This window comes from Eriocheir sinensis, chromosome 70 (assembly GCF_024679095.1).
Source record: "Eriocheir sinensis breed Jianghai 21 chromosome 70, ASM2467909v1, whole genome shotgun sequence".
Classification (NCBI taxonomy): domain Eukaryota; kingdom Metazoa; phylum Arthropoda; class Malacostraca; order Decapoda; family Varunidae; genus Eriocheir; species Eriocheir sinensis.
In genome coordinates, this window is record NC_066578.1 from 6,164,742 (window position 1) to 6,179,535 (window position 14,794).

Consider the following 14,794-nt stretch of genomic DNA (forward strand, 5'->3'; position numbering starts at 1 on the left):
GTGAAAGTGTTTTATAATACCAACTACACAAGGATCGTATTACTAAACATTTCGTTGCCCAAGTTCACATATTTGACAAGGCTTTCGTAGTGGTTGTGGGCACTTCCAGGGGTAGTTTTATGACCCTGGTGGTAGTGTGACCCTTCCTCTGTACCGTGAACCTGAAGAAACACTCATTAGAACCTGATGGACCCCCTCTTTGACCTTTAGAAATGGCTGATATGAAAAAGCGAGAATGTCTTATAATACCGTGTCTCCCCCCTTCAGGCCTCGGTGGCGGGGTAGCAGCAGCGGCAGCAGTCAGTCTGGAGCCTCCCCGCTACCACCGTGCCTCTGCCGCATCGTGTATACCGCGTTATATTTGCATTCTGTATATAAAAGAGGAATGCATTTGGGATGAATCAGTTCGGCTCACCACGCTCCCCTGAACCTGACGATGTCCAAGGTCGGTGGATTTATAAGGTTATGATTTAGAAGCTTATGACTGAGAAGCTTATGATTTAGAAGCTCATGATTTAGAAGCTTAGGATTTAGAAGCTTATGATTTAGAAGCTTATGATTGAGAAGCTTACGATTTAGAAGCTTATGATTTAGAACCTTATGATTGAGAAGCTTATAATTTAGAAGCTTACGATTTAGAAGCTTATGACTGAGAAGCTTATGATTTAGAAGATTATGATTTAGAAGCTTATGATTTAGAAGCTTATGATTTAGAAGCTTACGATTTAGAAGCTTATGATTTAGAAGCTTATGATTTAGAAGCTTATGATTTAGAAGCTTATGATTTAGAAGCTTATGATTTAGAAGCTTATGATTAAGAAGCTTATGATCTAGAAGCTTATGACTGAGAAACTTATGATTGAGAAGCTTATGATTTAGAAGCTTACGATTTAGAAGCTTATGATTTAGAAGCTTATGATTTAGAAGCTTATGATTGAGAAGCTTACGATTTAGAAGCTTATGATTTAGAAGCTTATGACTGAGAAGCTTATGATTTAGAAGCTTATGATTGAGAAGCTTACGATTTAGAAGCTTATGATTTAGAAGCTTATGATTGAGAAGCTTACGATTTAGAAGCTTATGATTTAGAAGCTTATGATTTAGAAGCTTATGATTTAGAAGCTTATGATTTAGAAGCTTATGATTTAGAAGCTTACGATTTAGAAGCTTATGATATAGAAGCTTATGATTGAGAAGCTTATAATTTAGAAGCTTACGATTTAGAAGCTTATGATTTAGAAGCTTATGATTTAGAAGCTTATGATTTAGAAGCTTATGATTTAGAAGCTTATGATTTAGAAGCTTATGATTTAGAAGCTTATGATTTAGAAGCTTACGATTTAGAAGCTTAGGATTTAGAAGCTTAGGATTTAGAAGCTTAGGATTTAGAAGCTTAGGATTTAGAAGCTTATGATTTAGAAGCTTACGATTTAAAAGCTTATGATTTAGAAGCTTATGACTCCCACATCAGATATCTTTAAAGACACAAAAAGAGGTTAAACGCGTTCTCAAAAGCGTTTTTTTATTTTTTTTTCCTTCGTGCTGCATATAGTGTCGGTAAGCTCTCATTAGGGGCCTCCTAGATGACCCCAGCCCGTAAGTGGTGCAGGCGAATTTAATTTATAGTGGCTGCCGTGATGTATGGCTCTTACTTGGCCCATGTTGCCCCCCGGTGCCCAATTTGACCGAGGTCGTTGAAGTTAAGATTGACTGAGGAGTTGGGCAGCTTTTTTTTACATTAAAGGATACAGCTCAAGGGCACAGAAAAGGGAAACAATAATGATAATAAAAAAGCCCGCTACTCGCTGCTCCTAAAAAGAATCCAAAGAGGTGGCCGAAAGAGGGGTCAATTTCGGGCATGGTACAGAGACTATTTTAAACTACCACCAGGGTCACAAAACTACCCATGGCAATCCCCCCTTCCCCCCTTCACCCACCCACACACACACACACAACTCCTACGAAAGCCTTGTGAAATATATGTCTAAAAATATTCCTCTCGCAAAGCTACACACAACAGGTCAGGTCGGTATTATAAGACATTCTCGCATCTCACATCACCTATTTCTAAAGGTCAAAGAGGGGGTCAGTCGGGTTCTAATGAGTGTTTCTTCAGGTTCAGGGTACAGAAGAAGGGTCAGACTACCACCAGGGTCCTAAAACTACTCCTGGAAATGCCCACAACTCCTACGAAAGCCTTGTCAAATATGCATTCTTGGGCGGCGGCGAAATGTCTTTTAATACGACACTATATTTTCCGCGGGTCATTTGCGTCCCCTTGTAACACAGCGACGTTTACATCTGGTGTGTTTGAGGTAATCTTGATTCATGCTGGACTATATATTTCCTCGAGGACTGTGGTGCTTCCGAGGGATCGTTATTCGTGGACACTAAAGACAGCGGACATTGAAGAAGGAGGAGGAGGAGGAATATGATGAGAAAGAGGAGCGGTAAGGAGGAGGAGGAAACATTGAAACATGGAAATCCAAGCAACAAAAAGGAAGAGAAAGAGGAGGAGGAAGAGGACGAGAACGGAACGGCCTAGGGTTTCTTTATATTCGTGGAGACCAAAGTAAGCGATTGATGATTGAGGAGAAGGTAGTGGAAAGGGATAAGAATGAGGATAAGGCAAGGAAAATGAGGACGGAGAGGACGAGAAGAGAACGAAGTAGGGTCTTTTTATATTCGTGGAGACCAAATTAACTGAACGATCATGGAGGAGAAGGAAGAGGAAAAGGATAAGAATGAGGAGAGGAGAGGAAAAGAAGGGAACAGCATTGGGTCTACCTGTATTAGTTATGTCCCAATCTATCACTAGTTTTGTCCTTCTATTGTCCTCTCTCCTACGTATAACCCCCTTGACTGCGGCTTTCCTACCAGAAGACATCACCAAGCTTCAGGAATAGACCAAAAAGTGGCTGCTACAATTCAATGATGAAAAATGTAAAGTCCTGCACCTTGGGAGGGGATATCCAGCACACCAATACCACATGGGAAACACTCCACTATCCACCACAGGGGCAGAGAAAGACCTGGGAATATATGCTACCAGGCTACCAGTGAAGAGATATCCAGCACACCAGTACCACATGGAAAACACTCCACTATCCACCACAGAGGCAGAGAAAGACCTGGGAGCATATGTTACCAGGCTACCAGTGAAGGGATATCCAGCACACCAATACCACATGGGAAACACTCCACTATCCACCACAGAGGCAGAGAAAGACCTGGGAGCATATGTGACCAGGCTACCAGTGAAGGCAAAATCTGTGCCAATCGCAGCGGACGGGTTAACCATTGCCTTTCTTTGATTTAAACTGGCTTTATAGAGGTATTAAGTGCGATATATATAACTAACAACGTCTAATTCCCCTTTATTCGGTTCTATCTTAATTAAAATCATCACTCTACCTGCTGACCGCCCTTCCCTTAGGTATGTTTATTTACTTATATATTTTTTTACAGCAGAGGAGACAGCTCAAGGGCACACACACAAAAAAAATAATGAAAAAAAAAGCCCGCTACTTGCTGCTCCTAAAAAAAGATTACAGAGCGTCCAAAAGAGAGATTAATGAAGGCAATATATTCGAGTAACAAACGTCTAATGCCTTTCTATATCGGTCGATTCTCTCATTAAGTAAAACGTAATGTTGTCACCTTTACCTTTCAAGATTAAGTGATATTGTATTGCTAACAGACAAACGACTTTCATCATCTACATTAACAAAATTTGAACTACTAAGATTTCTACTAATAAAACATAACACCGTCACCTTTGCTTTTCAAGATTAAGTGTTACAGAGATATGCGACAAACGACATTCTCCATTTACATTAACAGCATTTCTACTAATAAAACTTCCATTGATAAAAGAAAGAAAGGTGTTGATATATACCTGACATTTCCCCTCCCACTAAGAAAGGTGTTAAATATACCTGACTTTTCCCCTCCCAGACAGCAATAACAGAAGTTGATGATCGTGGCTGTATTAAAGGGACATTCACCTGGGGCTTGCGGAGGCTGTAGTGGCGGTGGTTGTGGCAGAAATTAATGTAGCATATATAGCTCTGGTGGTGGTGGTGGTGGTGGTGAGGCACATTCAGGGTTCAAGCTATCACGCCTCAACGTTTTAGGCTAATATTCTCAAACGTTTCTGGGCTCAAACACACCACCATTTGATAAGGCTTTCGTAGAGACGGTTAGTACTTCCATGGGTAGTCTTATGAGCCTAGTGATAGTTTGGCAAAGCTTCTGCGCCGTGAATGAGGAAAAACACTCAATGAGAACCAGACTAATTTATTCTGTGGCCATTGGAAAATTAGTGCGCAGTTGTGAGAGCCGAAAACGTCTGGGAATATTAACCTTACGAACCCACGTTTGATAAGGCTTTCGTAGAGGCTAGGTTAGTATCTCCATGGGTAGTTTTATGAGCCTAGTGATAGTTTGGCAAGGCTTCTACACCGTGAATGTAAAAAAGCACTTATGAGAACCCGACTAATCTCCTTTGTGGTCTTTGGAAATAATGAAAGTGGGAGCAGAAAGCGTCTGAGGAAATGGGTCTTTCTTGCGAGTGGTCCAATGTGTTCTCCGCCTCACTACCAGCCAGACACATTAACACACACACACACACACACTCTCTCACTCACACACACATACGTACCCACTTGCCCACCTCTCGCCGCACACTGTCAAGGAGGAAACAAAAGGAAATTAATGAAAGGGAAGCAAAAGTATTGACAAATTCCTCCCCGCGTCGCCATTCATTGATAAAACATAACATTCACAAAGGACTGAAACATTTGTACCTGTCAGTGGCGGTAACGAGGAGAGAAAGAGAAGGGGGGGGGGTGAGAGAGAGAGAGAGAGAGAGAGAGAGAGAGAGAGAGAGAGAGAGAGAGAGATTATATATATAGAATAGATACACATATATAGATAGATAGATAGATAGACAAACACACAGATAGACAGAGACAGAAAAAGACAAAAAAAGAGAGACAGAAAAAAAGGCAGAGATAGACAGACAGACAAACTAAGACAGACAAAAACAGACAGACACTGGTACAAAGAAAGGCACAGTGAGGGATTTTCTCCTTCAAGGGTTCTAAAATTCTGTTACACGATAATGAGGTTAGTGGTGTGACATCCTTCTCAGGCTCGTAAATAAGTGAGGCTGAAAAAAGGGAGGGATTTTACCAGCAAGGGAGATGAAGGAATGGAAGATGAAGGAATGGATGACGAAATGGAAAACAATGAAAGAATGGATGAAGGAATGGAAGATGTTGAAGGAATGGAAAAGACTAGGTCCATATTATCACACACACACACACACACACACACACACACACACACACACACACACACACACACACACACACACACACACACACACACACATCTGATAAGGCTTCTGTAGAGGTTGTGGTGTTTGTATTTCGATGGGTACTCTTAAGAGCCTTGTAGATACCGTTGTATATTATTACGTGTACCTGAACAGTTTCTTAAGAGTTTTAGCCGTCCTTTACGAGTGGTATTCCGGGACCAAGAATAAAATGTTTGCGGTATCAACAGTGTAACCTTCCGAGGCAGACCACAAGCTAGATCTGCGGATAGGGTGTGTTTTCGCTGTGTGTTATGTGTAAATGTTAAGTTTCTTGGAGTCTTTTAACAGTTCCTACTAAGCTTTGGACGAAGAATAAATGATTTGCCGAACCTGCTGATAGGGTGAGTTTCCGTTGTATATTACGTGTAAAAGTTCAGTTTCTTGGAGTCTTTTAACAGTTCCTACTAAGCTTTGGACGAAGAATAAATGATTTGCCGAGCCTGCTGATAGGGTGAGTTTCCGTTGTATATGCTCATTTCTTAAAGTTCAGTCTGCTCTTGGAGTCTTTTAACATTCCTCGATATTTCTGGACGAAGAATAAATGATTTGCCGAATCTGCTGATAGTGTGAGTTTCTGTTGTATGTTTTGTGTATATGCTCATTTCTTAAGGCTTTTCGCAGTCTGCTCGGAGTGATATTCCTCGATATTTCTGGACGAAGAATGAAAGGCTTGCGCTACCAACAATGCGACCTCCCAAAGCAGGCCAGGAACCGAGTCTGCTGATAGTTTGAGTTTCCGCTGTATATTCTTAGGCCTTTTCGCAGTCTGTTCGGTGTGGCATTCATGGAAATTTTTCGAGGATGAATAAAAGGTTTGTGCTATCTACAATTCATCCTCCCGATGCAGGCCGCGGGAGCTGGATCTGCCGGTATGTAGAGAGTAAACTTGCCATGTTTTCCTGAGCGGCGCCCCACCAGTGTGCGAAGGTTTGTACACATGCCTGATAGCGACAATACACGGCGTGCTGTCGCTATCGTGAGCTTTGTGTCCCTCTGGTGCACTTTTCTCGACTTCACAAGAAAAGACTGCCGTGGCGAATGCAGTGTTATTTTTTTATATACACGGACACAGTTATCAGAAAGCAGCACACACAATATTTGGCTCCAGCTTTTCAACAACAAAGTGATGGATCAGGAAAGGACGGCCGTGGTGAATGCGGTGTTTTATCTATACTATGGATGCAGTTATCAGAGAACAGCACACACGTTACTTGGCTGCAGCTTATAATAAGGCAATATTCTTGAGGGAACGTTAGGGTTTCTACTGAAAATATGTGTTACTAGATAATTGAAAGAATACATAACAACACACATTTCTTGGCTAACGAGGAGATGGCTGGTGGAAGCTTGACCCGTCTGCTGCCATTGAAACGGATTTGGCCTTCACTGGTAGCCTGGTAAAATATACTCCAATATCTTTCTCTGCCTCTATGGTGGGTAGTGGAGTGTTTCTCATGTGGTATTGGTGTGCTGGATATCCCCTCCCAAGGTGCATGACTATATTTTTCTTCACTGAATTGTAGCAGCCACTTTTTGTTTCATTCTTTTAGCTTGGTAATGTCTTCTTGTAGGAAATCCACAGTCAAGGAGTTCAAGACACTATAAGAAGTATATTTGTAACCAGATAATGGAGGAAAGAATACAGAATAGAATACGCATTACTTGACTTCAGCTTATTGAACAACTAAATGATTGATAGAGCGTTTGAAGTTTCTGTTGGAAGTGCGTATTGGAAAATAAAGCATTAACTGAAACACACCCCAGAGTTTCTTTTCTTTGGGAACTGTTGACTTACCTATGCGTGAAATGTGATTATATAAGGAAGGAATAGAAAGACAACAGTTACTCTGCACCAGACTCGAGTTGCAATATACATGAATGAACGATTTTGGAAGGTGACTTTTTTTGATACATTAAATAAATTGTAAATACTCTACATTAACTGTGTCAATATAGCAAAACAGCACACGCAATACTTGGCTTCACCTTAATCAATTACAAAATCCTTGGTACGTTAAAGTTACAGGAATAATGTGACAAGATAAAAGGACAAAGGATACAAAACTGATTAAAAAGTTCACGTTAGCTGCGGTTATATCCTCTAGACTGAAAATAAGTTAAGGTATCAGAGCAACGCTGTATATAAATTGTTTTGTATTTCTGAAAGCCCTGAATCAAGTCATCTTCCTGGATATACATTTTTCCCAGATTTCAATTCTCGCTAACAGTGGCAATAGCATTAAGTGAAATATACACCAGAGTTTATTTTCTCTAGGAATTGTTGACTTACCAATGTGTGAAGTGTAATGAAATGAAATGAAATGTGAAATATGACGCAAAGGATTGAAAACGCTGTAATTCTCTGCCTGTGTGTTTCAATTGCTTTCTGTTCATGCTTTAATTGCTTCATTGTTTTGACCGGTGACAGAGTTTCTTTATCTCTAGGAACTGTCGACTTACTTATGTGTGAAGTGAGATTATATTGTACAAAGGATTAAAACGCTGTGATTTTCTGCCTGTGTGTTTTAATCGTTTTCTGTTTATGATTTAATAATTGCTTCCTTGCTTTGACTGGTAACGAAATGAAGAAAAACTGTGAAAACGTTGCTTTGGTATCTCAACTTATTTTCAGTCTAGAGAGAACAACCGCAATCAACGCGAACTATAAAATAATAGGTTTTTTTTTCCTTTACTCCTTTAGCTAGACACACACACCTCCAATAGAATCTTTGGCGTTCCATTTAACTGTGTAAAAGTAATAACAGAATGCAGGGGTAGATTTCTCCGTTCGTAAATTACTCTACTACGAGATGGAAATTTGACGGAAAAGGGAGGAAAGGAATAAAAAGCAAACTATAAGGAAAAGAAATAATACGTAAATAGAAAAAGAAGAATAGAAAAAAGGAAGGGATAAAATAAAAAAGAGGCAAAGGAAAGAAATGATAGGAAAACAAATTAAGAAGAAAAGAAAGAAAGGAAGGAAGGAATAGAAAGAAAATTTATTATTCACTCCTCTCCAATCTTTTTAGGGGCAGTAAGTAGCCTGCTTTTTTTTTCACTATTGTTTTCTTTTTTTTGAGCCCTTGATCTGTCTCCTTTGCTGTAAAAAAAAGAAGATTCGAGCTGCAATATACATGAATGAACGATTTTTGGAGGTGACGTTTTTTGATACATTAAATTGATTGTATTTACACTACATCAACTGTGGCAATATAGAGATGGTTTTCGTACGTACTTAAGTGTATAGGTGTACCACAAGGCTCTCTCTCTTGAACATTGAAGGCGCCACTATAAACACTTGCCTGCGCCATGACGGGCTGGGGCCGAGTATAAGTATACACCAAGTTTTACCTATACAAAGATGGTTGCCGTACGTAACTAGGTGTAACTTATCCGTTTAAATATATACATACATACATACATACATATTTAATAACTGGACATCACTTAAGCGTAAATGATGAACACAATATTGTCAGAATGGGCGACGTGTCTAAAAATATGGAGCAGAAATACTCTTTGGATATCACGACGAAAATAAAAAAAGACATGTTTCCGGATGCCACGTTTCATGACAAGGGATTCCAGTCGTGTAAATATGTTTCCTTTGTAAGAGTAAAATTAATATTGGCAGTGATGGTTTTCAGGGAACTGCGAACATAAAAGGGAGCGGAAAGCAATGAAACAAAAGACTCACTTGTCACTCCGCCGACGAGACTGAACATGATGGACGACGCGGGTTCAGAATCACGCCACCACTCACTTTTTTTTTTCGGTCACCGCTGAAAAACTACCACACATGCTGTCCTGACCCTACCCACCATCCCCCCGGACTCTAGGCCGTCCAAGCCGTCCGAGATACGACGTTGGGGGGGGCAGCATGAGCCAATGCAGTAGCGCCACACTAAAAACACGCGCCTGCGCCAGAACGCTGGAGCCGACCATCGGGCCCCACCACTGGAAAGCCACCTGGGCCGACCATCAGGCCCCACCTGAAAAGCCTGGGGGCCGACCATCAGGCCCCACAAGATGCCTACCGCTAAGCAACAACATACGCTTTTCAGGCAAGTAAGGTTTGGGTTGATTTCGTTTGCCTATCAGTCCTTCGCCGCGTGTTGTGCAAGGCAAGTTAAGTGATGGAAGCTGGGTCTCACTCTCTTCACACTAATTACCGAGCCTATATCCTTACTCGGAAGAACGAAAATAACCATGATACAAAGAATACAATTTTAACTATCTCATACGGACAGAGGGAGAGACAGACAGAGAATAAGGACATGTGGATAAATACAGGCAGAGGGAGAGATAGTACAGAGAAATGGACATGTAGATTAATACAGACAGGGAGAGAGAGAGACAGAGAAAAAGACATGTAAATAAACAGACATATAAAGACGAATAGATTAAGATGAAGTGCCGCCTCGCTCCCTTCTGCCCTGAAATATAACATGAGTCCAGGATCTTCGCCATAACATAAACACAGTTAGGCAAGACTGGTAACTGTCTCCATGTTATTCACCTCCCAACCCGGTGCAGGTGTACCCGGAAGAAAACAGTCGATACAAGGAACCCAGGCACTGATTACAACGTTGCCAGATTATCGTACTCACCCGCTTATATTTCCCGACTTCCTATCGCTAAACTGTCTTCTGGGCCCCAATAACGAAACTCATTCATAGTTATCGTTAAAAGAGTTAGATCCTGATGTTTCTTGGCAATAGTTATGCGACAGAAACAGGTAAATACTACGCTCTGAGTACGGTGACCTGGCATTGGTGGTACTGAAACACGTAATGGTCTCGACGCCCTCGCCATAACATAAACACTGCAGGGCGAGACTAACAACTCTGAGTCCATGTTATTCACTTTCCAGCCTTCAAGAATAATCCGCTAGAAAAACTATGAAAACGTTGCTCTGATATTTCAATTTATTTTCAGTCTAGAGAGAACAAACGCAGTCAACGCGAACTACAATATAATAGATTTTGTTTCATCTATTCCCTTAGCTTGTCACACACACCTCCAATAGAATCTTTGACGTTCCATTTAACTGTGTAAAACTAATAACAGAATGCAAGGGTACCCCGGAGGTAACACGCAACGCAAAGTACTAATATATTTAATGGCTAATATATCCATTCTGAATCATTTCTAGCACTGGAAATAGTGGAAAAAATGAGTTCATTCATGTTCATACGTGGTACAGAGGTGGAGCTCTCAAGATTCGGGATTCCGGCTGACATTTGATTTTCCCGCCACTTGATGTCAAAAGAAACCGTGAAATTGAACGTGATGCTGGTTGAATTGACAATGTTAACTTCAAAAGTATTTCATTAAACATCAATTTCTTCCAAAAAAAAAACAGTTGGGATGCTCGTGGACCCCTCTTGGGTACTAGACTATAAGGTAGCTACTGAAACCCACAGGGACCTCGGCGCCATAACATAAACACCTTAAGACAAGACCAACAAATGTGTATCCTCGTTACTCTCCTTGAAGACACCGAAAAAGATGATGTTCCCCAAGCTAAGGAAACCACGCAAAACAAACACTTTCGCTATAGTATAAAAACCCCGCTGCTGGTATACCCAAAGGAGAACAGGCAACGCACGATATAGGTACGCAGGTGCGGTTAATGAAGCTGGCGAGGGCGCGGTGCTCAGCGGGGCCTCGATTAAGCGTGATGGAGCTTCCCTACAAGCCCGCAGAGTCGTGTGTGCTGGCTGCCAATGAGACTCAACCTATGCCAAGCCCTGCACGGTCCTTGATCTCCCGGCTTACTGAACGGACCCTCGCCTCTCCGTTCCTCTACTCTCCTTTGCTCGACTCTGCTCTCCTGTCCTGCCCTGTCTGCTTTCCTCTCCTCTCCTCTTCTCTCCTCTCCAGAATAAGAAGAATAGAGAGAAAGAAATGAACAGAAGAGATAGAAAAAGAAAGAAAAGAAGTCATAAGATATCGGAATAAGGAGAATTGAGATAAAGGAAGGAATAGAATAGAAAGAAAAATAGAAAAGGATATCAGAAGAATAGACAATTGCAAGGAATAGAAGAGACAGAAAAATTGGAAAGTAAAACAATAAAGGGAAAACAGAGCATGAAGTCCTTATGTGAATTGTATATAAATCCTTCTCTCTTTCCTCTCCTCTCCTCTCTTCTCCTCTCTTCTCTTCTCCTCTCCTCTCCTCTCTAATGTTGTCAAGGTTAGCAGCAGCCTCAACACAGAAGTACAGCGAAATTCAATAACCCTAGAAAAAGAAACACCACTAATTGCACGCCTAAATTTGTGTTGTGGAGTAGTTACCCCTTGACCCGGATGTTTCTAGTGGCGGTAAAATGAAAACAGCTCCAAGAAATATGCCAATTAAGTGGAAAACATCACTCATTGTACGATTAAGTTCATGTATATTGTGGAGCAGTTAGTTCCGAGTGGTGGTTAATTGAAACACAACAATCTCTAGAAATGACCCAATGAAACAGAAAACAACCGGTAGCAGCGACGGGCCAAATTTGTGGCTTTACCGTGTAGTAGCGACGGGCCAAATTTGTGGCTTTACCGTGTAGCAGCGACGGGCCAAATTTGTGGCTTTACCGTGTAGTAGCGACGGGCCAAATTTGTGGCTTTACCGTGTAGTAGCGACGGGCCAAATTTGTGGCTTTACCGTGTAGCAGCGACGGGCCAAATTTGTGGCTTTACCGTGTAGCAGCGACGGGCCAAATTTGTGGCTTTACCGTGCAGCAGCGACGGGCCAAATTTGTGGCTTTACCGTGTAGCAGCGACGGGCCAAATTTGTGGCTTTACCATGTAGCAGCGACGGGCCAAATTTGTGGCTTTACCGTGTAGCAGCGACGGGCCAAATTTGTGGCTTTACCGTGTAGCAGCGACGGGCCAAATTTGTGGCTTTAAAGAGAAGCAGCGACAGGCCAAATTTGTGGCTTTACCGTGCAGCAGCGACGGGCCAAATTTGTGGCTTTACCGTGCAGCAGCGACGGGCCAAATTTGTGGCTTTACCGTGTAGCAGCGACGGGCCAAATTTGTGGCTTTACCGTGTAGCAGCGACGGGCCAAATTTGTGGTTTTACCGTGTGGCAGCGACGGGCCAAATTTGTGGCTTTACCGTGTAGTAGCGACGGGCCAAATTTGTGGCTTTACCGTGTAGCAGCGACGGGCCAAATTTGTGGCTTTACCGTGCAGCAGCGACGGGCCAAATTTGTGCCATGATACAAACCCCAAAAAAATAGATGATGCATAAATTGATCACAAATGCTTTGATATGTATTATGAAATGGTTTGTGTGAGTGATGATTTTTTCTCATTTTTCTCGCTTAGAGGGACCATTAAGAAACATGATCCCCGCTGCTACCGGGTTAAGCGCTTGAGTTTGTGTTATTGAGTAGTTCCTCCTTCACCTGATATTGCTAGTGGCGGTAAAATGAAGCAGAATCCCTAAAAAGATGCCATTGTAAGAGAAAACAGACACTCATTGCACGCTTAAGTTTATATGTTGTGGAGTATACTCGTAGCTCTCCCGAGGCTTCTAGTGGTGGAAAATGGGAAAGGAAAAAATATGATAATGAGAAATAGAAGAATAGAAAGAAAAGAATGAGAACAAAAAGAAAGAATAAGATAAAATAGAAAGAAATGATAAAATAGAATGGAAATAAATAAATAAAAAGAAAAATAAACAACTAGAAAACAGAAATAAAAAACCCTTCTGTGAATTGTGTATAAATCCTTCTCTGTTCTCCCCCCGACCTTTGCTTTCCACCGAAGAGCAATACCCAAAGGACAGTATTAGGGAAAGTTCCACAGTCCAACACAGTGTCATTTCAAGCCCCAGTCCACAGCTTCCATGTAAACTCTCACACCACTCATCTCTTCATATGTTGCCTTGCCTGTATTAATAAGTCATTCCCTGAGGCTGAAACATTAAAATCGACTCGACTCTTCATAACACCTTTCTGGTTATTTATTTTTTTACTAGTTTTTTTTTTCTATTCCTTCATCTTCCTGGTCTTCTTATTATTTGCCTGTGAGATGCTTCATTTATTTCACTTCCTTTCCTTTACTTTCCCTGAGGATGATACATTAAAATAGACCCGGCTCCCTCGTCATAACATAAACACTTCTCTGATTATTTATTTTCTTACTCGTTTTCTTTGTATTCAAGTCCTTCCTCTTCCTGTTCTTCTTATATTTTTGCTGTTTCTTTTACTGTACTTCCTTTCCTTTACTTTCCCTGAGGATGAAACATTAAAATAGACCCGGCGCCCACGTCATAACATAAACACTTCTCTGATTATTTATTTTCTTACTAGATTTCTTTGTATTCTAGTCCTTCCTCTTCCTGTCCTTCTAATTCTTTGCCTGTGTGAGCTGTTTCCTTTTTTTTTTATTTAACATCAGAGGACACGGCTCAAGGGCAATAAGTAGAGTACAAAAAAATGGCACTCACTGGCAGGTGGCTGGAAATGGCTTACACTTATTTTTTTTGCAGTAACAGGGAAACAGAAATATAATAATAAAAAAACTCGCTAATCACTTCCCCCACTGATTAACCCGGTAGCAACGACGGGACAAATTTGCGGCTTTACCGTGTAGCAGCGATGCGCCAAATTTCTGCCATGATATAAACCTCCCAAAATAGATGATGCATAAACTGATCACACATGCGTTGATATATATTATGAAATGGTTTGCGTGAGTGATGATTCTTTCTCATTATTTTACTTAGAGGGGCCTTTAACCTAACCTAACCTAACCTAACCTAACCTAACCTAACCTAACCTAACCTAAGAAACATGACCCCCGCAGCTACCGGGTTAAATTTTGCGCGAAATACTAAAAGAAAACAGAATAAACACAATTTCTATATAAGGTTGAGCCAGTTAGCCTTTCTCTGACCTCAAAATCACTTCAATGCTCTCCTACAATTTGCAGTATACCATTGAGGCTACACCACCTCCTTCCTTCCTTCCCTGCTCGCGAGAAGGGGACGGTGAACGTGGTCTCATTTTCCTTCTGTCCCTAGCCACAAATCCAGGCGGTGTAGGGATAACTAAATTAGAACTGTCCTCTTATATTTGGCGCGTGGCGAGGACAAGGTGTGTGGGAGAGGAAAACAATTAAGGATATTCTCTCTGTCTATTTATCTATCTGTTTGTCTGTCTATCTATCTATCTATCTATTTATCTATATGTATGTTTAGTAGTTTATCTATATGTCTTTCTTTTAATAATGTTTTTTTTATCTGTATTTATCTATCTATCTATTTATCTATTAATTATCCCTTTAACTGACTATTTTCTATTCATTTTCATCAATTCTAATTCTCTTTTTTCTTCTCTTCCAGTTCTTGTTTCTTCTCTCTTCTTCTTCTTCTTTTACCTATCTATCTATCTATCTAACTCGTCTT

At 41.0% G+C, this 14,794-nt stretch overlaps 1 long non-coding RNA gene across 5 annotated transcripts in view; it reads right to left on the reverse strand.

Moving 5' to 3' along the window:
• The window catches only part of LOC126988783 (uncharacterized), a 144,344-nt gene that overhangs the window by 88,757 nt on the left and 40,793 nt on the right, over positions 1–14,794 (reverse strand). For 2 of the 5 annotated variants that reach the window (XR_007742521.1, XR_007742524.1), the window contains exon 3: positions 4,664–4,688. The exons of the other annotated variants lie outside the window; for them this stretch is intronic. This is a non-coding gene — a long non-coding RNA (uncharacterized LOC126988783). The remainder of the gene's footprint in view (positions 1–4,663; positions 4,689–14,794) is intronic. 5 annotated transcript variants of the gene reach the window in all.